The sequence below is a fragment of the Aegilops tauschii genome, chromosome 2, assembly GCF_002575655.3.
Source record: "Aegilops tauschii subsp. strangulata cultivar AL8/78 chromosome 2, Aet v6.0, whole genome shotgun sequence".
NCBI classification, from domain to species: domain Eukaryota; kingdom Viridiplantae; phylum Streptophyta; class Magnoliopsida; order Poales; family Poaceae; genus Aegilops; species Aegilops tauschii.
In genome coordinates this window covers 195,033,253-195,056,105 of record NC_053036.3, presented here as the reverse complement: position 1 = coordinate 195,056,105, position 22,853 = coordinate 195,033,253, and the positions used below count along the sequence as shown (strand labels likewise).

General features: G+C 44.9%; 2 long non-coding RNA genes across 2 annotated transcripts; both read left to right on the top strand.

Moving 5' to 3' along the window:
- The first annotated feature begins 10,567 nt into the window (after positions 1-10,567).
- Positions 10,568-11,777, top strand: LOC141041605 (uncharacterized). Its single transcript, XR_012202260.1, has 2 exons — positions 10,568-11,024; positions 11,293-11,777. It is a non-coding gene; the product is annotated as an uncharacterized lncRNA (long non-coding RNA).
- An 806-nt stretch (positions 11,778-12,583) lies between these two features.
- On the top strand, positions 12,584-15,544 carry LOC141041606 (uncharacterized). The gene is made up of 4 exons (XR_012202261.1): positions 12,584-12,770; positions 12,852-13,010; positions 13,141-14,169; positions 14,247-15,544. It is a non-coding gene; the product is annotated as an uncharacterized lncRNA (long non-coding RNA).
- Positions 15,545-22,853: the final 7,309 nt, after the last annotated feature.

The window sequence follows — 22,853 nt, the reverse complement described above, 5'->3', positions numbered from 1 at the left end:
GAATACCTGAGTTTCGCCGACATCGAAAATCTCTTTTATGCAGTTGTTGGTGAGATCATCTCGACGCCACCCAGTACTGGGGCGGGAGTTTGGGAGTATTGCCATAACTCGTATAACGGATGTTTTTTGAAGGTTGAGGTACACGATTTCCAAAGGTTTCTTGGTTATGTGTTGACGGATGGATACAGCTGGATCTAGGTATTGTTAGTTTGGGTGAGATATATTGTGTCCCCTGTATCCCCAACACCTGATTGCATAACCAGAAAGTTTCGGGAGTTTATAGGTGGGAATTCAAGTAGCTCTTAGAATATCTTTCCGACAGATGCAGGATATGGGATTGGGTAAATCTCTATCATATGTATTTGTTCCGGCTTATTCTGCGAGCCAATCCTTTGTTTTGTTTTGATTTGTGGTATTCGAGTTGCTTCATTGTCAAGTGTTGATTCCCTTCCTTTTCTAAGCGGTGTTCTCATACTTCTATGTGAATACAAATCCTTCTTGATCATCGAGATTGTCATCCCAATTCTTTCCAACCGACGTGTTTCTCTTCAAGTGCATCCGATCATTTCAACATTCACAAGATCACCTCTCAGTTTTTCCCAACGTTGTTTGTTTCATCCGTCCCAAGTTGCCTTTGTTTTCCCGCCCTCCCACCCTTTTCCTTCAAGGAATCAGATGTCTTAACCAAGTATCCATTTTATTCATGTGAAGTCCCTTCATTCTTTTCAATCAATGTTCTTACCCGGTGGTTCTCATGAAGATGTTCTTCAAGTTTATCATTCTTCATTCTTTTTCTTCTCCGGTGAATTCAATTCAAGCTTTCTCGATCATATATTTTCCTCGTTTCAAATGCTTTCTCATGCCGGTGTACCTCTTAATCTTCCACCTCTTGCTATTCATGTTTATCTGGAGTGCTAAAGATATCCCAGAAGATTCAAGTTTCTATTCGTAATCCTTTCAAGCTATCTCGAGGTTGTTATCTCTTTTGAGCCATTTAATTCTACCGGCGCAATCTTTCTTTTAAATCATTCCAACGTTGTTTCTTTTGAGTGGGCCCTAACCCACAGGTCTTTTCCCAGGACCTTACCAGACTCTTCTAAAAATTTTTCCGGAGTTATTTTCAAATTCATTTCAAAGTTTGACGTAAGAATGAATTATCATCAGTCATATGTCATTCTCCAAGATCTTTCAAATTCTTTTCATCATTGGTTCAACCTTTCTAATCTTCATCCCGGAGTATCTCAATAATTCATGGTGGTGTTTCTCATCATCACTCTCAACATTTGAAGACCGAAGAAGAGTTTCTCTTAAATCTTGCTCCATTCTCTTGAAGATTCATAGTTCTAGCTTATGCCATCCTCTCATAATTGTTTTTCGATTGTGAAAATTCTTTTCATACCCATCCAGAGCATTTCATGAGTTATTTTCGCTTCTTGATCATCCAAAGGCCATCATTTCAGAAGATTTCTTCGTTCTAAGTTTCCAGCCTCGTTCTCCAATTATTCTAAATTGATGTCTCTTCGTTCATCTCCATATTATTCCGGTGCACCGTTCAAGTATTCTCTAATCATCTCGTGATCTCTTCGTTCACTTGTATCTAAATTCTCTCAAGTATCTTCGTTCATTTTCTAATTCTTCCCGGTGTTTCTTTATCTTTTCTTCGTTCATTTTCAATTCTTACGGTGGTTCGTTCAAGAGTTCTCTTCCTTCATTATCATATAGATTCATTCGTTCTTTCCAATCCTACCGGTGGTTCGATGAAGACCTTCCCAAGGTTGCGCAATATCTATCTTAATCCTTTCTACGAGAATAAGTAGTATGCCAAAATCCGTTGCTTGTCATCAATCTAAATTGGTGAAGGATACGCGTAATGTAATTCTTATTCTTGTTTCCTCCAAGTGTTTAATTCCTTCTTCCGGAGTTCGTTCATGATATCAAATTCTCGGTTCCAAGTTGTTCATCTTTTCTTTCCGGAGCTCCAAGTTTTCCGCATTATCTCGTCGCGAAGCTCTATCTAAATCATTGCAAGGCTTCACCTTGTGTTGTCAACTTCTCTTTCTTTTTATCATCCTTTTATTACCGGAGTTCTTCATGGAGGCTCTACATGGTGCTTCGTCAAGGATTCCTTTCATTCTTCAATTGTTCTTCAAGATTTCTCTCGGAGTCAAGATCTGTCAAGCTATACTCTAAAATAAACATGGTGCTCAACACATGGTTGTCTTGAGGAGTTCAAGCATTCTTCATCTCGCATTCCGAAGTGCAATTCTTTCTACCCTATCTTTTGAGGTGGTGCTATGTCATTCTGGATAATTTCCCTTCGGGTTCATGATTCACAAAGTTTTCAAGAGTGACATATTTAAATCCATCATTTTATCTTCGTTTAAGAGATCTTTTCAACCAATCAATCTTTTTGTTGGAGTTGTATTGGGTTATATTTCACCTATAGCCTTCCTTAAGGAATGTAGCTATTTGTGGTGTTTATCAATGATCAAGTTTTCTCCTTCTCATCTTGGTGAAGAAGTTTTCATCTCCTTATTGATCTCAATCCAATCAACTGTTTTCCGTTAGTGGCGGGTTGTCACCTCATAATTTTGAGATGTGTTCCATAAGCCCTCAACAAGCTTGTTCTTTTCGTTGTTGATTTTCCAACAACTCCGTTATAACCTTCTTGGAAGGGTGCTTTCCAAGCTCATTTGTGGCAGAAGTTGTCATTTTCTTCTCCATTCTTTATTCCAAGGATCTATCTTCTATTATTTATTTCTTCCAGAGGCATTATGATGTTGCTCTCTTCACTCATCTTCTCGGTTTGTGAGGACCGTGCTCTTTTCGTGCTTATCCATTTCCAACCGGAGTGTCGTGCCCTCTTTTCAAGTTCTTCCCATTCTGTCAAGTTTTGCCTCCCTTCTCAACCGGAGTGCTGTCTGAAATCTTTCTGACCCATTGTGCCATTCTTTCAATAGTTCCGGAGGCAGTGTGTTGCTGATTTCATCAAGTGTCATCCCATCTTCTCAAGTTCATGTTAATTCCTTCCATTTTCTATCGGAGTGCTGTCCAAATTATGTCATTCTTGTTCCTTGTTTCTCTTTTCTACCGGTGTGCTTTCATATTAATTTTGATCCGTTAAGCTCTTGTTTCACGTCCTTCAACCTACAAGGTTCTCGCAATGTCCCTTGTTCCTCTTGCTGAACGGAGTGTTTTAAATTATGTTCACCTCCGTTGTGTCATTTCTTCAAGCTTTGCGACCTCTCAAGGTTCTTTGATTTCACTCGTTTGTCAAAGAAGCAACTTTGTTTTACCTCTTCCTCTTCCGTTTTCTCTCCGGTGCCATCCTAGATCTCGGGACGAGATCCTCTCGTAGTGGTGGAGTGTTGTAACGCCCCGAGACGGACGCTCCAGACGCCTTCCATGTTTTTCGAGTTTCGTCATGTGTATTTATTTGTTTATCGCATTCATCATCGCATTGCATCTGCATGTTTTCATAAAACTTGCATCCGCTCGTAGTTGCCGTGTCCCTCCTTGCTTTTGTTGACCGTTCCGAGACCAAACGTGTTTTCGGTTCCCTCTTGTCAAACCAACTAACCTCTCTCGTCAGCCCGCGATCCCCTCGCGCGCGTCCGAAAATTGTCCTGAACCCGACTCGGGTTGTTGTTACCGATGGGTCCGGATCATCCCCAAACATCTATAAAACATCATTGTTTCTTATATAGACTCTTCTAGCCTATTTTCTCGACCGCCCGATTACGATCGGACGGACCGAACACCCCTAATCTAATCCACCCGCATATATAAATGGGGCAACCCTAAATTCTGGGAGAGTTGTCCCATCCTTCCTCCTCGCCGCCGCCACCTGGTCTCGATCCACCTCGGGATCCCCCTTCTCCTCGTTTTCCTCCACCCACCAACCAGCGCTCTCCACTGCCCCTCCCCGATTTGCTCGCCCGGCCAACCAGAGCAGCTCCTCGATCCACTCCACGCCGACCCCCATCGCCCTCCTCCCGTGCTTCCCGCGCGCCGCCGCAAGCAGCAGCACCACAGGAGCTCCCTTCGCCGTCGGGCACCACCAGCACGTCGCCGTCTCCTCGTGCCCCTTCTTCCCTTTCTCTGGTTCCCCCTGCTTCTGTTTCTCTCTCTCACACTGCTCTCTCTCTTTGTTTGTCTTCGCAGCGCCGCCATGGATGGCCTCCCGTAGCTCCCACTCGTTGCGTCGCCGTGAGTTCCGCCCGATCCGCGTCGAGAGCCTCGGACCTGTCCATCCCCTTCGTCCCTCGACGCCGAGTCCCTCTGCTCGCCCGCGCCAAGGCCAGCGAGCAGCCGCCCGCGTTCCACGCCCGATGCCTCCTCTTCGACCCCCCTGTGAACCCCGACGCCACCTCATCCTGCCGCCGCCGGTGACCAGCAGGTCATGTCGCCGTGCCCTGCCTCCTCTTCTTCGCGTTCTGCTTCTTCCCGCTGTCTTCTCTCTACGTCTCTTGCTCAGTTCATCTCTCTCACTTTGTTATTCTGCAGAGACCTCGCCATGGATCCTCGTGGCCGGGCTCTCCCCGTCGCCGGATGCCTCGCCGACCCACCGGATCCACGTCCGCCGGCCTCCACCGCAAGTTCTAGGCCGCCGCTGCTCTGCTTTCTGTCGGGCAAAGGAACGCGCCCTGCTTTCCCTGCCTCGCTCGATCTCCTGGAGGAGAGGACGAGCGCGTTGACCGCGCCTCCAGCGTCCTCCAAGGCCCAACCCGCACTGCCTCAGCCGCCTCCACCGACTTGGGCCTTGGCCCAGGGTGAGCAGCACCCGCCCCTCTCCTGCGCACTGTTGGCCTAGCCAGATTCGGCCCGAGTCACGTTTTTTTGCGGAACGTTTTTCTAATTAACCAGTGCACTGCATATTTACAGATTGGACCCTAAACTTCATGCATATAATAACTCATGAACCATGCATCATATTAAAATGATGTAAACATATAAAGTGCTTAGAATTTTATCTAGTTTCATAATATGCTTCTCTCATCCATGTTTAAAATGTTTAAAATGCTGTTTGATTAAATTTACTCAAATGCCATGCTAAACTGTTTTATTTCATAACTAAATAACCGTAGCTCCATTTTAAATAAACTTTATATGTAAATGGGGTAGGAAAATGCATAGATTAACCTGGTGCACTTTATTTTGCTGTTTAACAACAATAAAATATGGTTTTAGGCAGAACATTACCAAATCTAAAATATGGACATGAGGATTTTCCGGAATTGTTGTTGATTGTTTCCGGCCTTATTTAACTTGCTTAAATAGTTAGTTTACTTATGCTTCACCCCTTGCCATGTTTAATAACATTTAATATTGTTGGGTACATAAACGAGAGAGAACTAAATAATTGATGTGGTGTTTCTTCAATATGCAACTTGTTGCATATTGAGCTTCACTTAATTTGTAGTATTGTTTGTGCACTTTGCCATGCCATGCCTCATTAAATCGGATATGCATCATACTTGCTTGTGCATCATGCCATGTGTATATGGTGGTTGTTTACTATGTTGTTTGCTTCTTTCTGGTTTGCTTCTCTCGTTAGCTTCGGTTTCATTCCGGAGTTGTGAGGATTCGTTCGACTACGTCCGTTTGTCTTCTTCATGGACTCGTTCTTCTTCCTAGCGGGATTTCAGGCAAGATGACCATACCCTCGAAATCACTTCTATCTTTGCTTTGCTAGTTGTTCGTTCTATTGCTATGCTGCGCTACCTACCACTTGCTATATCATGCCTCCCATATTGCCATGTCAAGCCTCTAACCCACCTTTCCTAGCAAACTGTTGTTTGGCTATGTTACCGCTTTTGATCAGCCCCTCTTATAGCGTTGCTAGTTGCAGGTGAAGATGAAGTTTGTTCCATGTTGGAACATGAATATGTTGGGATATCACAATATCTCTTATTTAAATAATGCATCTATATACTTGGTAAAGGGTGGAAGGCTCAGCCTTATGCCTGGTGTTTTGTTCCACTCTTGCCGCCCTAGTTTCCGTCATACCGGTGTTATGTTCCTTGATTTTGCGTTCCTTACGCGGTTGGGTGATTTATGGGACCCCTTAACAGTTCGCCTTGAATAAAACTCCTCCAGCAAGGCCCAACCTTGGTTTTAACATTTGCCACCTAAGCCTTTTTCCCTTGGGTTCTGCAGACTCAAGGGTCATCTTATTTTAACCCCCCCGGGGCCAGTGCTCCTCTGAGTGTTGGTCCAAACTAGAGCACCGTGCGGGACCATCCCTTGGCAACTTGGGTTACGTCGGTACCTGTACGCTTAGCTTATCCGGTGTGCCCTGAGAACGAGATTGTGCAGCTCCTATCGGGATTTGTCGGCACAGCGGGTGGTCTTGCTGGTCTTGTTTTACCATTGTCGAAATGTCTTGTAAACCGGGATTCCGAGACTGATCGGGTCTTCCCGGGAGAAGAAATATCATTTGTTGACCGTGAGAGCTTATAATGGGCTAAGTTGGGACACCCCTGCAGGGTATAAACTTTCGAGAGCCGTGCCCGCGGTTATGTGGCAGATGGGAATTTGTTAATATCCGGTTGTAGAGAACTTGACACTTGACTAAATTAAAATACATCAACCGTGTGTGTAGCCGTGATGGTCTCTTTTCGGCGGAGTCCGGGAAGTGAACACGGTTTTTGGGTTATGTTTTGACGTAAGTAGGAGTTCAGGATCACTTCTTGATCATTACTAGTTGACGACCGTTCCGTTGCTCCTCTTCTCGCTCTTATTTGCGTATGTTAGCCACCATACATGCTAGTGCTTGCTGCAGCTCCACCTCACGACCCTTTCCTTCCTATAAGCTTTAAATAGTCTTGATCTCACCGGTGTGAGATTGCTGAGTCCTCGTGACTCACCAGATACTTCCAAAACAGTTGCAGGTGCCGACGATACCAGTGCAGGTGACGCAACCGAGCTCAAGTGGGAGCTCGATGAGGACCTTGGTCGTTACTATGTTTCTTTTCATGTTGATCAGTAGTGGTGCCCAGTTGGGACGATCGGGGATCTAGCATTTGGGGTTGTCTTCTTTTATTTTGGTTGTGTAGTCGGACCTATGCGTGTACTCTGATTGATGTATGATTTATTTATGTATTGTGTGAAGTGGCGATTGTAAGCCAACTCTCTTTATCCCATTCTTGTTCATTACATGGGATTGTGTGAAGATGACCCTTCTTGCGACAAAGCCACAATGCGGTTATGCCTCTAAGTCGTGCCTCGACACGTGGGAGATATAGCCGCATCATGAGCGTTACAATAATGTAGTCTTTATTATATGATTCTCCCGAATCCATATCCATAGTGGAGATTTCGTCATTACCTTTTGACTCTTTGTGATTTCCCGCAATAGTTGAGTCAAGGTCTTCCGATGTCCCATCACAAAAAATTGTGTGCAAACTCGTGATGGGTCCTGGATGTGTCCAACATCCTTCAGGTGTCCTTCAACCCTTGGTTGAATATCAACATGAAGTTGACCTGCATTTACTGTTTGAGGATTCCTCATTCCCCTTGGACGCTTCCATAAAGCCTTGTCCTCTTGTGTCCAGATTCCTCCCCCTCATCGGTGGCCGAGTGGACCTATGGGTCACATCCACTCTTTCTGACACATTCACTATGGGAACATTTTACTTTGTGACACCTATATACATAGTAAATGCAACTGGCAGATTATTTGCGATACTTTGCAAATTGATAATCTTCTGAACCTCCAGTTCAGACTCATTCATACGTGGACCTAAGGACTAGATGTCTATTCACATCTCATTCCATTTTCCTGGCATTTAATGTGGTTATTATCTCCCCCTAATGCCGGAAAAATGTCCTCATGAAAATACAACCAGTGTACCGGGCCATAAACAAGTCCCCTTTTAAGGACTTCAGGTACTTTTATGACTGACGGAGAATTGTACCTCACATAGATCCCCATTTCTCTATGAGGGCCCATATATGTACACTGCGGTGGTGAACTCGGTATGTATCCAACACAACCGAATTATCACAGATGGGAAATACTTACTCATTTCCACGTACTAACTGCAACGGGGAGACCATAAAATATGCAGCTCGTCGAATTTGTATATGCAGTACGTACAACTACAATGTCCCCAACTAGATGTTAGGAGATTACAATTCTGTAGGAGCAATCTTGCTATCAACTTATCCTCTTGACAAGTGATTCCGCAAGACCAATCTGGGTATGTACACAAAGTACCAATATGCTCCACAGTTATGCCTCAATCTAGGCAGTAATCATCAAATGCTCACGAACTAAATTTCGCAGCATTATCCATTCTGATGGATTTTATCCCGTGCTAGGATTGATTTGCTCTCAAATTAATGATATGAGCAATCAACTATGTAAAAGCATGGTCCCTTATAATAAGACACACATTGGACCATCTCACTGATGCATCCAAAAGCACTATAAAATATGTGAATATCCCATATAACGGTTGAATTGGATCACATATATATCTCCTATCCAAGGAAATCTAGTGGCCCATCCTCTTTCATGAGATAAGATGGCCTTGTGATCAGTTTCCCGGTTTGCACACATCGTGCATACACAATTCAATGAATTTAGAAAATTCACACCGTTAGATTTGTGTCCAACTGGACCGTCAATAATTTTCTCATCATCCCAATACTAGGGAGACCCAGGCAATATTGCCATATCTTGAACTTATCAAGACTCTAGAAAATTATCTTATACGCCAAATGCGTATCTAATTTAATGTATGTATAGTACAATCCAAAAGATAGAGAAGACATTTAGTCTAGGATTTCATTCAAATCCCTTTTGCTGAGTCATGAGTAGGCTTCCAACCTCACTCGCTTTATGGGTTTCAACATAGAAACCATTGCGGATATCCTTAAAACTCAGCAAGGTACGAGTAGAATCTAGATACATCAATGCACCTATGATTACCATGTAGTACCCATAGGGAGTGTAATTGTGGCTTGACCAGAACTAGCAATTACCGTATCACGACCACAATTGTCATGACACTTCCATTACTCTTATCAAGAGCTTGCAATGGAAACACTTAATCTGCCAAAATATCGTGTTAGTAGACCCAGTTTCCACTTAACACATTTCCTTCTCAGTAGGATTATTTCGTTAAGTTTCTAAAGAGAAAGAAACCAATTTCAACATATGATTGAACTCATATGGAAATAATACATACATCATAAACTATATATGTCAGAGGACATACCACAAGCATCATGTTTGATGACATAGCTATCATATTATGTTGATGGACATAATTCATTTTATAGCATGTAATATGTCTATAGACATCATTACAATGCATGACAAAAGAGACTGAATCTGGTCTCCATATATGTCAATAAAATTGAAGTCCACTAACATGTCATCGATACTCAATAGTGGACCTTCATTTTGCTGAGCATGATCCTAGTTGCCCATGTTCCGAGGAACATCTGGGAACTTTCAACCATTGGGAAATCATTGTTATTGCAAGTGAAGTAAGATTTACACTTGTTCCCATGGGCCTCTTGCCCTTAGACAATTGATGGATGTACAAATCCACCAAATGCATGGAAGTATCACATTTCCTTGCATTGTGAGTCGTATAACCACATGTGTAGCAACCGAGGCTACTGACCTTGTCATTCTCCAAGAAATGACTACTCCATTCATATTCTGCTTCTCATCATGTCTCCACTTTCCTTCACCATTGACAAAACAATTCAGTCAAAATCCTCATAAAAGGATTAAAAGTGGAACACATTTCATCGATGAGATTGGCATCTGAAACCGCACAATTGCAGAATCTCAACTCTCAGCTGATTTGATGCACATTAGAGTTGTATGTCGCCACTGACTCAAAGTCATGAAATCAGACAAGTGTCCATTTCATATACACTTCATGTATAATTACCACCCTCTGCTGGTCATATCACTCCATTTAAGAAGTTCCAGAGTGTTGGAGAATTCTCCTTCATCACACACTCTATTTTGAAAACCTGGTGCAGGCAGTGTCAGATGAAGTGTAAAACAACATACTTTGCTATATCAACTATAGCACGGAGCCCACTTAACCAATGTGATTATGGTGGAACCGAGACTCTGGGTCTTCAAGTTAGTCTTGACATCCATGGCCAAGCCAAAAATTAGATGCCATTAATGGCAATCTCAGCAAATTCTTTCTTGGATATGTTCAATATATCCTGCATGAAATCATCATGCATAATTATTTTACTCCCAGGTAAATTAATTATATTGTAAAAAGGCTTGTCATCGATCAACATATAGCAATTTACACATTGCCGGAACATATATGTTGATATACTAATGTGCTTTACAATACAGCAATATATGATAAATTACTGCAAATACATATTCATTCTAAAACTGCATAGCTGAAAGCTAAAACAGAATAGGAAAAAAAAAAGTCCTGGGCAGAATCTATACAACCCAAAGCAGTGGGCACTGCCCACATCTTCCTTTTTTCTCGTTTCTCTCCCCCTTTTTTCTTTCTCTGGACAGAGATGGGCCTTAGACCGTTCAACCATACGGCCGGCCCACAGTCCCGCACCGCCCCAGATTCGGATAAGGGAGAGGCAACGGGACCAACTGCCCCCAATCCCGATCCAAACGACGGCCGCCCTTGTGCTTCCACCGCCGACCATGCTGCCGGAAGCCGCGCATCCTCCGGAACAAGGTCGTCTGCCGGACCGTTATGTCGTGCGCCGTCGCAGCCGGCCACGCGTGGGAGGAGCGTTGAGCTGTCGCCATTACCGAAGCCGGTCGAGCGCCGGTGTCGCAATCGTTCTGAGGGGAGCCGCGTGAGCGGAGCGACCTCGCGGAGCCGAGGGCTGTGGCCCGAGAACGCCTCTGCATGCGCATCTGCTCCCTATGGCGTTGCCTCATGGAGTCGAATTCGAGGACCGGCTGAAGGCCACTGCGCTCCTCCGTCGCCGCTCTACGAGAAGATAGGCCGAGGGCTGTGCCTGACAGGTGCAACGGCCTCATCTTCCAGTGCAAGGTAAAATAAAGAACAATTGTACCTTCTTCCCTTTGCATCCTTGGGTTGTTTATTTGACTTCAATCCTTGGATCGATGGAGATCCGTCTCTGTTCTCTCTCATTTTGCCCTGATCTGTTTGGGCAGCAATCGATCCATCTCCATGTGTGCATGCTCTTATAAAGTGATTTGCATATGCAGAAAACAAAACCATTCATTAGATCTGTAATTTGATAGTAGGAAGGCGAAATCAAATGGATAATTTCCTGATCCAGTTTTCCTTTTTACAGATGCATGCATGCCAAAGCATCCTCGCCTTTGCCGTCAAAGGCCGGTGTACAGCCGCGTTCGATGCAATCTGTAGGGCTGCGTTCCCGATCTCGTTGCTCATCGCACTGGCGTGCAGACCCACCGCCGTGTACGGTCGTCCCTGCCGCCGCAGAGATGTCGCCATCCGCGCCGGGCGCCGGGGTTGACTGCTTGCGGTTTCCCGCTGCAGCGCGCCGCACCGAAGGGTGCCGTTGTAGCGTATCGCGTGCCACGCGCCAGGAGATGCCGCGGCTGTTCCTAAGGGCCCGACGTCGCGGGCAGCCACGCCGGAGGTCGCCGGGATAGGCCCGAGCGCCGCCCGTCTTGCCTGCCCGATGAAATTGCTCCGCCGGTGTGCGTGATCGAAGGAATCAAGCGTCGCCCAATTCGCTCTCGTGGTAGAGTCTATCATGTGCTGATAACGTGATGTGAAACAAGGAAGACAAATGAATCTCTATTCCTTTCATTGATGATCTCTGTACATTATATATCCCTGAAGGGACGCGAACGAATGGACATATCCATTCGGGAGGGAGCGAGGAGAGACACGACGGTTAGAAAAGGCTAACCGTCTGTCGGTTTACAAGGTGGAGATTATCCATAATTAACTATATCTAATTAATTCTTAACAGAACCCATAATCCTACACCTACGAAGGCCCCAGGCAAGTCTACGGAACCTTCTAATGTAATCTAAAACATCCCCCCCTCCCAATCCTTCACATTGGATTTTATGTAAACATGCGTAGTTAGTCTACGTAAGTCTAACATTGCCCCTGTTGAACAGTTTGCATATATCAAGTTCCATCCAGATTTTCGTACAGTGCCGAGTTTTTTTTTCAATGAATGTTGGGCATATTTCACTGACCTACCACGAATGTCTTAACTAGAGTCACAATGGTTTCGATTATGATTCATTACCAAATATATGTGGAACCGGGAGACTCGTTTCTTCCATAACCAGGGACAAAACTATTTTTTTTTCTCGAATATGCACGAGTGTGCATCTATACTACTATTAAACAAGCAAACATATTCATCGCTAAACGCACTCAGCCTAATCTACACATAACAACCTGACCAATTACAGCCTCGCGTTCAAAGTCATTTAATTTCATCTAACCGTTCAGATTACACTAACCATCAGCCAAGAGTGCGTTTATCAATTTTCCCTGGCGGACGATTACTCTGCCGAACCGATGTCCTCCCACACCCGCACAAGTAGGAAAAAAAGGTGGAATCATAAAAGGAAACAAACACGTCCTGGCTTCGTGATGAGGGGCGCGAGGGCCGCGGAAAACACGAAGACAACCAACCCTCATCCGGCGCATCTGAGAGCAGGTCGCCGCCCCGGCCGATCCACTTCTACCGTACGCGAGAGCAGGCCGCCGTCCTCGCCGCTCCTCCGACGGAGGCAATTGCAGGACGCCGCCCCTGCCGCTGCTCCTCTGCTTCCCCATGTAGGCCGCTGATCCTCTTCCCACGGACGCGAGCGCAGGCCGACGCCCCCGCCGGTCCCTTTCTAACGAACTTAAGAGCAGGCCGCTACCCCCGCCGCTCCTCCTCCAACGGATGCGAGAGCAGGCCGCCGCCCCGCTGCTCCTCCTCTGCTACCCCAGGTACGTGGCCGCCGAACAGACAACACGGCCGCCACCCGCCGCTCCTCATCGTCTTCACCCACGAAGATGCTACTAATTAAGGTGGCTTAGCGCTCTGCGGGTCGATTGATTTGTAGGAATGGAATTCATAGGATTTTTAATGGTTTGTTAGCGCTCTATTTTGGAGAAAATTTCTGTCAATTTCTGATTCAAATTCTTGTGGTTCTGGCAGTGTCAACGGAATAGAGGAACGCAGCGGAAGGAGCATCAGGCACGCGGTTGCGGCGCCGACGAAGGTCGGAAAAGAGATGGGTGGGTTCTCGCAAGGTTTCTACGGCTCATGGTGTTCATCCAACTCCCTAGAACAACTAGAAGATGAGTTACCACGACTTCTACATCAAAGGTTGGATCTTTAGTAGTTTGTTGGTGGGTGTGCCTACTTATTAATTTGATTTGATAAGTCAACCTAAGGAACTGCAGATTGGGTGTGCATGAAGTTGTTAATATCATTTCGTTTGTGTGTACTTGTGTACTAATGATAGCTGCTGCGTTTGTCTGTGAGAGCTGCTGCGTTGTATAAGGCCGACGTGCACCAATGTAAACTTTAGGTGAAGCTTACAACACGGCGAGGGATAGCCTTGATTTCTGCATGAGTAATGCACCTGTAATGTTTCATGTTGTGTTCCTGGACTGCCAACATTACAGAATGATAAGCATTATGAATCAGATTTTTCTCCGCATGACAATTGGTATGGTTGTTGCTTGACAAATGATTTAAAGGCATAAACTGATTAGAGAACATGTCATGTGTTCTAATTTCTGAATCATATGGTTCACATCAATATTTTGAAGCTGAACTAGATTGATTTTTATGTTTTCCACTAACTGCACCTGCACCTGCACATGCTAAATTTGTAGAATGTTACCTTCCAATAAGAGGAATCAGATAAAAAGAAGTATATGTAACAAAATTAATTTTCATAACATGTACGACTTCCAAATTTATATATTCGAGCTCATTGTCAGTTCAAATACCTCTGTTTCGATGTTTTTGGTGATTCCAGTTGAATTGAATGTTGAGAATTGCTTTGCAGCCTGATGTACAACACTAACATTTTTCGTAAAGAAGAACAAATTTAATCGGAGATGCTTCTATTTATTCTCTAATGATGTAACCATATAACTTGTATGCTTTCTCTTGTCAACAAGAAGGTACTTCTTTCAGCAACTACTTTCGGAGGTCTGCTACTGCCATTTCATGGTACACTTTGCTTTGGAAAATTATCAAAGGAAACCAATGCAGATTTCCCCCCTCATTAACTGATGCTAGAAATGCAGGAAATCTGTCACCATGATCTTAAACATGATGAGAGTCGAACATCCCAGTGAAAATTTGCAACTTTGGTTACTCAAAGGTGCTAATACTTGTGTTATGTATCATGGATTGCTAGAATTGATCTTTCCCTTTTGTGCTCTTCAATTGATATACCGTATTCAGCTATCTAACTCTTGCTTTCCATACACTTTTTTAGCAGAACATCATCATATATTTGACTGCTTAAAGAGACGACTTTGAATGGAAAATGAGTAAAGACACTGACTATTATCGCAGCCAATAGATTTATTTGTTGTGCTCTTCCGAACTGGAATACCCTCAATGCTAATAATTTATTAATTTTATTTAGATGACACCTAAACCCCTAAGTCATGTTTCTTGCAGTGTATTTTTTTACACTTCATTAAAATTAATTATATAGGTCTACAATAGTTGCTTCTTTAAATTAAAGTAGTCTGCTTATGAGAGATATAAAACAATCCAGTTCTCTGACCATGAATATTGTGGGAAATTTCAAAATATTTGATGGAAAATTCTACACACTTGAAAAGGAAAGTTGGGTACTTTCGAAAAGGAAGATTCTCTGGCATGCATTTTCTAAGTTGTAATGCTCTGCTTTCACTTGCACAATAACACTGCTCCTAGATGTACCTTGCCTTGACATGCACAATAACATTGCCTTGATGTACTATTCGGAAAGAATATGCAAAATAACATTTGCTCGGAGAATAATTTTTATTGCCTTCTTAACATCAATATTTTAGGGGCATGGTATGCCTCACTCCAGGAACAATGTACCATTGCGACTGCTTCTAATTGAGTTTTATATTTAATCATTTGCCCTCAGAGCGCATTAAACACCCATGTATCTTTCTTGAACTGATGGGTATCACCGGATTTGGACAAATACATTTATGATCTGGTAGTTTGACTATCGTTCTTTGGTAATTTACTTATTGTTACATGTATATACCAGTTGTAAAATGCACCTAATTGTAGCGTTGGCACTCTCCGCGCGTGTTTGGTCACGCTTGGACCAATATTGTGAGCATCCCAACATGTTGTGGCTCTGCATGTCAAGGGCGGTGCGTTGTTGGACAGGGTACAGGTTCTCTCGAGTGACGAAAGGACGAAGGAGAGTGTAAAAGTGTTGGTACAGGTGATGGCGCATCACTGATGTGGTTGAGTACAGTTTTTAGCCAGTTAAGAGGAGGAACAAGAACAGTTGGGTGCAGCTGAAGTATTAATGAAGAGGACCTATTCATTCATTATTTTCTTTATTTTGTGATTGTTCAACAAATTTTCTAGATTATCTTTTTATGGTACATGTTTTCCATTTTTTTCCTTTAACACAAGTTGCATTGCATTGTGAAATGAGTACACCTATTATTATTTATGTGATCAATGCAATTTTCGCAATACTATGTATATGACCTAAACAATGGATGGAAAACAATTTTAGTGGACACAATATTTGAAGTTACGGCTAAACTGTACAACATCCAATATAGTTTACAGATTTGTCTGGCATTTATCATTTATATTAGTCGAGACGTGCATTGCACGTGCAGGCTTACTAGTATCATATATTAAAGAAGAAATGCAAAGAAAGCCTCCACCGCGATTACAAAGTACTTAGTACATATTACTTCTCACTAGCCTCCCACCTCTCCACCCTACTAAAGAAGGGAACAACGTTCCCTTTAATTAGCCCAGCTGAGCCCACACTTGGCCCTCTCGCCTCACTCTTCCTAGCAGAGACTCGATTGAAGGCCGCGCTTCGTCGAAAACAATGGCATTCCTATGCATCCACAACTCCCACCATGCTAGCATGACGATAGTACGTAGATCCTTCGTACTCATGCCATGCGGTCCTCGTTTGTCGACTGCCCATTCCGCAAGTGTGTCTTCTTGCGATGGGGTCAAATCCGGCTTGCCCAAAGCCTCGCAGATCTTCGCCCAAGTGGTCCTAGCAAAAACGCATGTGAGTAAAAGATGGTTGATTGTTTCCTCCTCCTGGTCACAGAATGGGCACGCGTCCTGGTGCGGCAACCCTCTCCGCGCAAGTCGATCCGACGTCCAGCACCTATCCCTTAGAGCTAGCCAAGTGAAGAATCTGAACCATGAGGGTGCACGTGACTTCCATGTCAGGTCCGCCGTTGCAATGACCTCTCTACCCCAAAAGCCAGCAGCATAAGCAGATTTCACCGAGAACTGCCCACTGGCCTCCCACGACCAAGCTATCTCATCATGCACATCCTCCATGGGCTCCCAAGCTGAAACCGTTTGCCATAGTGAGAGAAACTCATGTAGCACATCTGGACCTATGTCCGGGCCAACATCTAATGCCCAACTTCCATTCTCCACCGCCGGTCCAACTAGTCGGGAGGCTCTAATGCGTGGTGGAACCAAGCTGTAGAGGAGCGGCGCAATTTCCTGTATTCTCCTTCCCTCGAGCCACCGGTCCTCCCAAAAAAGAGTCATGTGGCCAGAATTGGCAACACTCCTCATGGCCGCCTGACAAAGCATCTTCGACTCATCCGGGACTTTGATCTTGAACTCACTCCATGGCCTCATCACATCTGTCCTTGCTAGCCATGGCCATCTCGCTTGCATTGCTATATTCATCCAGCGTAGATTCGGCGTGTGCATACCGCATCCCAAGCAACCGCACAATTACCACCATTAGCTTCTGCACGTCTGCACCACAAGAATCCTCTGCAGATCTTATTCATTGCAGCAATGGTTTTCATCGGAAGGTCCAGCGCCATCATTGCGTGGATAGGCATGGCGCAAAACCAATTTTCTTCAAGAGCGTGAAAATGTTCTCCGTACGCGGGAGATATTGGGCCGGCCTATATGAATAACTAGGTGATGCCCCGCACGTTGCGGCAGGAAATTAGTGTGACGGATAGCTTAAAAGAGATGATGGGCACTCTAATTGACACCTACCGATAAGATAGGAAAAAGAAAATGAACAAATTATAACACCCCGAATATGGATGATAATTATACACAACTTGTCGTAATCTCCTTCTGCTGCTCCAAGTTTGCATTTTCAGCACACTAAATCGCAAACAGAATAGGATGCAAGAAACGTTTTGATACACCGACATCTACAAATAATTGAATATTTGAATATGAATATTCATCCTTGCAAGATTTTTTTGAGGGAATCCTTGCAAGAATATTTTAAGAATACATATTCTAAGGGCCCCCGACTCCCCAGCCTAGATGCTAATTTAGTGGGGCAAGCAATGTGATCTCGTGGAATGCCAAGATTGTAATTGCATGGAATTAGTTTCTGATAAGTTAAGAAAGAGTACCTAAGAGAGCATAAGAGATAACTCTTTGCTTAAATAACTTCTTATCAAACATTTGTTCTTTTCCCATTGATCTCTTACTGAAAAAACTATGAGAAACACCACAAATGAAAAATTATGACGTAGCATTTGAAGACACATATCACCTTTCGAGCCCGCCAAATCAAGTACACTGAATGGGACCATAGAATAGTGAGAAAACTAATTAAGCTGAGATAGTTGGCTGCGATTTCTCTACATGATGTTCTCATTCTAGTCGCTGATGCTCACACAGAATTGCAGATGCAACAGAGAGAGAGAGTTGGCATTCGATAGCACTATTTTAGCATTCTGCCATGTTCAATCACAATTTCCACACATCTATGAAACATTTGCATATACTATTAAGTTTCATCCAGATCTAGTACAAATTTCATAACTAGTGTCGCAATGGTTTCAATTATGATTCAGTACCAAATATATGCGGAACTGGGTTCCAAAACCTGAGTAAATAACTGATTTTTCTTCACAAGAACTAGAAACTTTCTCCGTACGAGGGACATATTGAAGGAAATATGCCCTAGAGGCAATAATAAAGTTGTTATTTATATTTCCTTATATCATGATAAATATTTATTATTCATGCTAGAATTGTATTAAACCGGAAACTTAGTACATGTGTGAATACATAAACAAAACAGAGTGTCCCTAGTATGCCTCTACTTGACTAGCTCGTTAATCAAAGATGGTTATGTTTCCTGACCATAAACATGTGTTGTCATTTGATGAATGGGATCACATCATTAGAGAATGATGTGATGGACAAGACCCATCTGTTAGCTTAGCATAATGATCGTTTAGTTTTATTGCTATTGCTTTTATCATGACTTATACATGTTCCTCTGACTATGAGATTATGCAACTCCCGAATACCGGAGGAACACCTTGTGTGCTATCAAATTTCACAACGTAACTGGGTGATTATAAAGATGCTCTACAGGTGTCTCCGATGGTGTTTGTTGAGTTGACATAGATCGAGATTAGGATTTGTCACTCCGTGTATCAGAGAGATATCTCTGGGCCCTCTCGGTAATGCTCATCACTATAAGCCTTGCAATCAATGTGACTAATGAGTTAGTTGCGGGATTATGCATTACGGGACGAGTAAAGAGACTTGCCGGTAACGAGATTGAACTAGGTATGATGACACCGACGATCGAATCTCGGGCAAGTAGCATGCCGATGACAAAGGGAACAACATATGTTGTTATGCAGTTTGACCGATAAAGATCTTCGTAGAATATGTAGGAGCCAATATGGGCATCCAGGTTCCGCTATTGGTTATTGATCGGAGATGAGGTGTCTACATAGTTCTCGAACCCATAGGGTCCGCACGCTTAATGTTCGATGACGATTCGTATTATGAGTTTATGTGATTTGATGACCGAAGGTTGTTCGGAGTCCCGGATGAGATCATGGACGTGACGAGGAGTCTCGAAATGGTTGAGACATAAAGATTCATATATTGGAAGGTTACATTCGGACACCGGAATGGTTCGGGTCGTTTCGGAGTACTGGGGGTTACCGAAACCAACCCCCCCGGGAAGTTATTGGGCCTCATGGGCCTAGTGGTGGAAAAGAGGAGGCAGGCCAAGGAGTGGCGCACGCCCCCCTAGCCCAAACCGAATTGGACTAGGGCTAGGGGGGCCGGCCCCCCTTTTCCTTCTCTCCTCCTCCTCCTTCCCCCTTCTCCTTGTGGAAGTAGGAAAAGGGGGGGGCATCCTACTTGGAGTAGGACTCCCCCCTTGGGCGCGCCACCCCTGGCCGGCCTCCTCCTCCCTCCCTCCTTTATATACGTGGGGAAGGGGGCACCCTAGAACACACAAGTTGATCTTTTAGCCGTGTGCGGTGCCCCCTCCATAGTTACACACCTCGATCATATCGTCGTAGTGCTTAGGCGAAGCCCTGCGTCGGTGAACTTCATCATCACCGCCACCACGCCATCGTGCTGACAAAACTTTCTCTCGGCCTCAACTGGATCAAGAGTACGAGGGACAACATCGAGCTGAACGTGTGCTGAACACGGAGGTGCCGTACGTTCGGTGCTAGGATCGGTCGGATCGTGAAGACGTACGACTACATCAACCGCGTTGATAAACGCTTACGCTTTCGGTCTATGAGGGTACATGGACACACTCCCCCCGCTCGTTGCTATGCTTCTCCTAGATAGATCTTGCGTGATCGTAGGAAAATTTTGAAATAGTACGTTCCCCAACACATATTGGGCTAACCAATGTAAGCATTAAAGGGCTATTTCATCCACAAGCCATCGGATAGGAGCTCCCCACACCCGTCTGGAAGGACATCGCCAACTGGATCTAAACGAGGCGAAGGAGCCCCACTAAAAAGAAGACATTGCACCAACATGGGCAACAAAAGGGCTCGGCCTTCTCCGGTCGCCAATGTCCGCTTAGCCTTCTTTCGTCTCTTAAGCAAGGAAACATTTTAGCATACGGTTGTGCGGCCTTTGGCCAACCGAATTTGCATCACCCCATCCTTCTCCCATCACTGACATTGGCAACAAAGTGCATGCCATGAGCTCATCCTCTTTCTCCTTCCCAAAAGTGGTCGGGAGTAGATGATACGTCTCCAACATATCTATAATTTTTGATTGTTCCATGCTATTATATTATTTGTTTTGGATGTTTATGGGCTTTATTATGCACTTTTATATTATTTTTGGGACTAACCTATTGACCCAGAGCCCAGTGCCAGTTCCTGTTTTCCCCTTGTTTCAGTGTTTCGAAGAAAAGGAATATCAAACGGAGTCGAAACGGAATGAAACCTTCTGGAGAAGTTATTTTTGGAAGGAAAAAACCCGGGAGACTTGGAGTGCACGTCAGGAAAGCAACGAGGGAGGCACGAGGCAGGGGGGCGCGCCCACCCCCTGGGCGCGCCCTCCACCCTCGTGGGCCCCTCGTGGCTCCCCTGACGTATTTCTTCCACCTATATATATCCATATACCCTAAAACGATCGGGGAACAGAATAGATTGGGAGTTCCGCCGCCGCAAGCCTCTGTAGCCACCAAAAACCAATCGAGACCCTGTTCCGGCACCCTGCCGGAGGGGGGATCCCTCACTGGTGGCCATCTTCATCATCCCGGCGCTCTCCATGACGAGGAGGGAGTAGTTCACCCTCGGGGCTGAGGGTATGTACCATTAGCTATGTGTTTGATCTCTCTCTCTCTCTCGTGTTCTTGATTTGGCACGATCTTGATGTATCGCGAGCTTTGCTATTATAGTTGGATCTTATGTTGCTTCCCCCCTCTACTCTCTTGTAATGGATTGAGTTTTCCCCTTGAAGTAATCTTATCGGATTGAGTCTTTAATGATTTGAGAACACTTGATGTATGTCTTGCCGTGCGTATCTGTGGTGACAATGGGATATCACGTGATTCACTTGATGTATGTTTTGGTGATCAACTTGCGGGTTCCGCCCATGAACCTATGCATAGGGGTTGGCACACGTTTTCGTCTTGATTCTCCGGTAGAAACTTTGGGGCACTCTTTGAGGTTCTATGTGTTGGTTGAATAGATGAATATGAGATTGTGTGATGCATATCGTATAATCATACCCACGGATACTTGAGGTGACATTGGAGTATCTAGGTGACATTAGGGTTTTGGTTGATTTGTGTCTTAAGGTGTTATTCTAGTACGAACTCTAGGGCTGTTTGTGACACTTATAGGAATAGCCCAACGGATTGATTGGAAAGAATAACTTTGAGGTGGTTTCGTACCCAACCATAATCTCTTCGTTTGTTCTCCACTATCAGTGACTTTGGAGTGACTCTTTGTTCCATGTTGATGGATAGTTATATGATCCAATTCTGTTATTTTTGTTGAGAGAACTTGCACTAGTGAAAGTATGAACCCTAGGCCTTGTTTACTAGCATTGCAATACCGTTTACGCTCACTTTTACCACTTGCTACCTTGCTGTTTTTATATTTTCAGATTACAAAAACATATATCTACCATCCATATTGCACTTGTATCACCATCTCTTCGCCGAACTAGTGTACCTATACAATTTACCATTGTATTGGGTGTGTTGGGGACACAAGAGACTCTTTGTTATTTGGTTGCAGGGTTGTTTGAGAGAGACCATCTTCATCCTACGCCTCCCACGGATTGATAAACCTTAGGTCATCCACTTGAGGGAAATTTGCTACTGTCCTACAAACCTCTGCACTTGGAGGCCCAACTGTTGGGGGATCGTAACAGAAATTTAAAATTTTCTATGCATCATCAAGATCAATCTATGGAGTCATCTAGAAACGAGAGAGAGAGGAGTGCATCTACATACCCTTGTAGATCGCGAGCGGAAGCGTTCAAGAGAACGGGGTTGATGGAGTCGTACTCGTCGTGATCCAAATCATCGATGATCCTAGCGCCGAACGGATGGCACCCCCGCGTTCAACACACATACGGAGCGGAGACGTCTCCTCCTTCTTGATCCAGCAAGGGGAAGGAGAAGTTGATGGAGATCCAGCAGCACGACGGCGTGGTGGTGGAAGGAGCGGGATTCCAGCAGGGCTTCGCCAAGCGCTACTAGAGGAGGAAGAGGTGTCACGAGAGGGAGAGGGAGGCGCCAGGGCTTAGGGTGCGGCTGCCCTCCCTCCCCTCCACTATATATAGGGGCTAGGGGGGCGCATGCCCCCCTTGGAGATCCCATCTAGAGGGGGGGGGGGCGGCGGCCCCTCGGGGGGCAACGACCCCCTTAGGGTTTCCAACCAGGGGGGCGCATGCCCCCTCGGGGGCAACGGCCCCCTAGGGTTTCCAACCCTAGGCACCTTGGGCCCTTGGGTGGGGCGCACCAGCCCACCAGGGGCGGGTTCCCACGCCACTTCAGCCCATGGGGCCCTCCGGGATAGGTGGCCCTACCCGGTGGACCCCCGGGACCCTTCCGGTGGTCCCGGTACAATACCGGTGACCCCCGAAACTCTCCCGGTGGCCGAAACTGGACTTCCTATATATAAATCTTTACCTCCTGACCATTCCGGAACTCCTCGTGATGTACGGGATCTCATCCGGGACTCCGAACAACTTTCGGTTAACCGCATACTAATATCTTTACAACTCTTGCGTCACCGAACCTTAAGTGTGTACACCCTACGGGTTCGGGAGACACGTAGACATGACCGAGACAACTCTCCGGTCAATAACCAACAGCCGGATCTGGATACCCATGTTGGTTCCCACATGCTCCACGATAATCTCATCGGATGAACCACGATGTCGAGGAT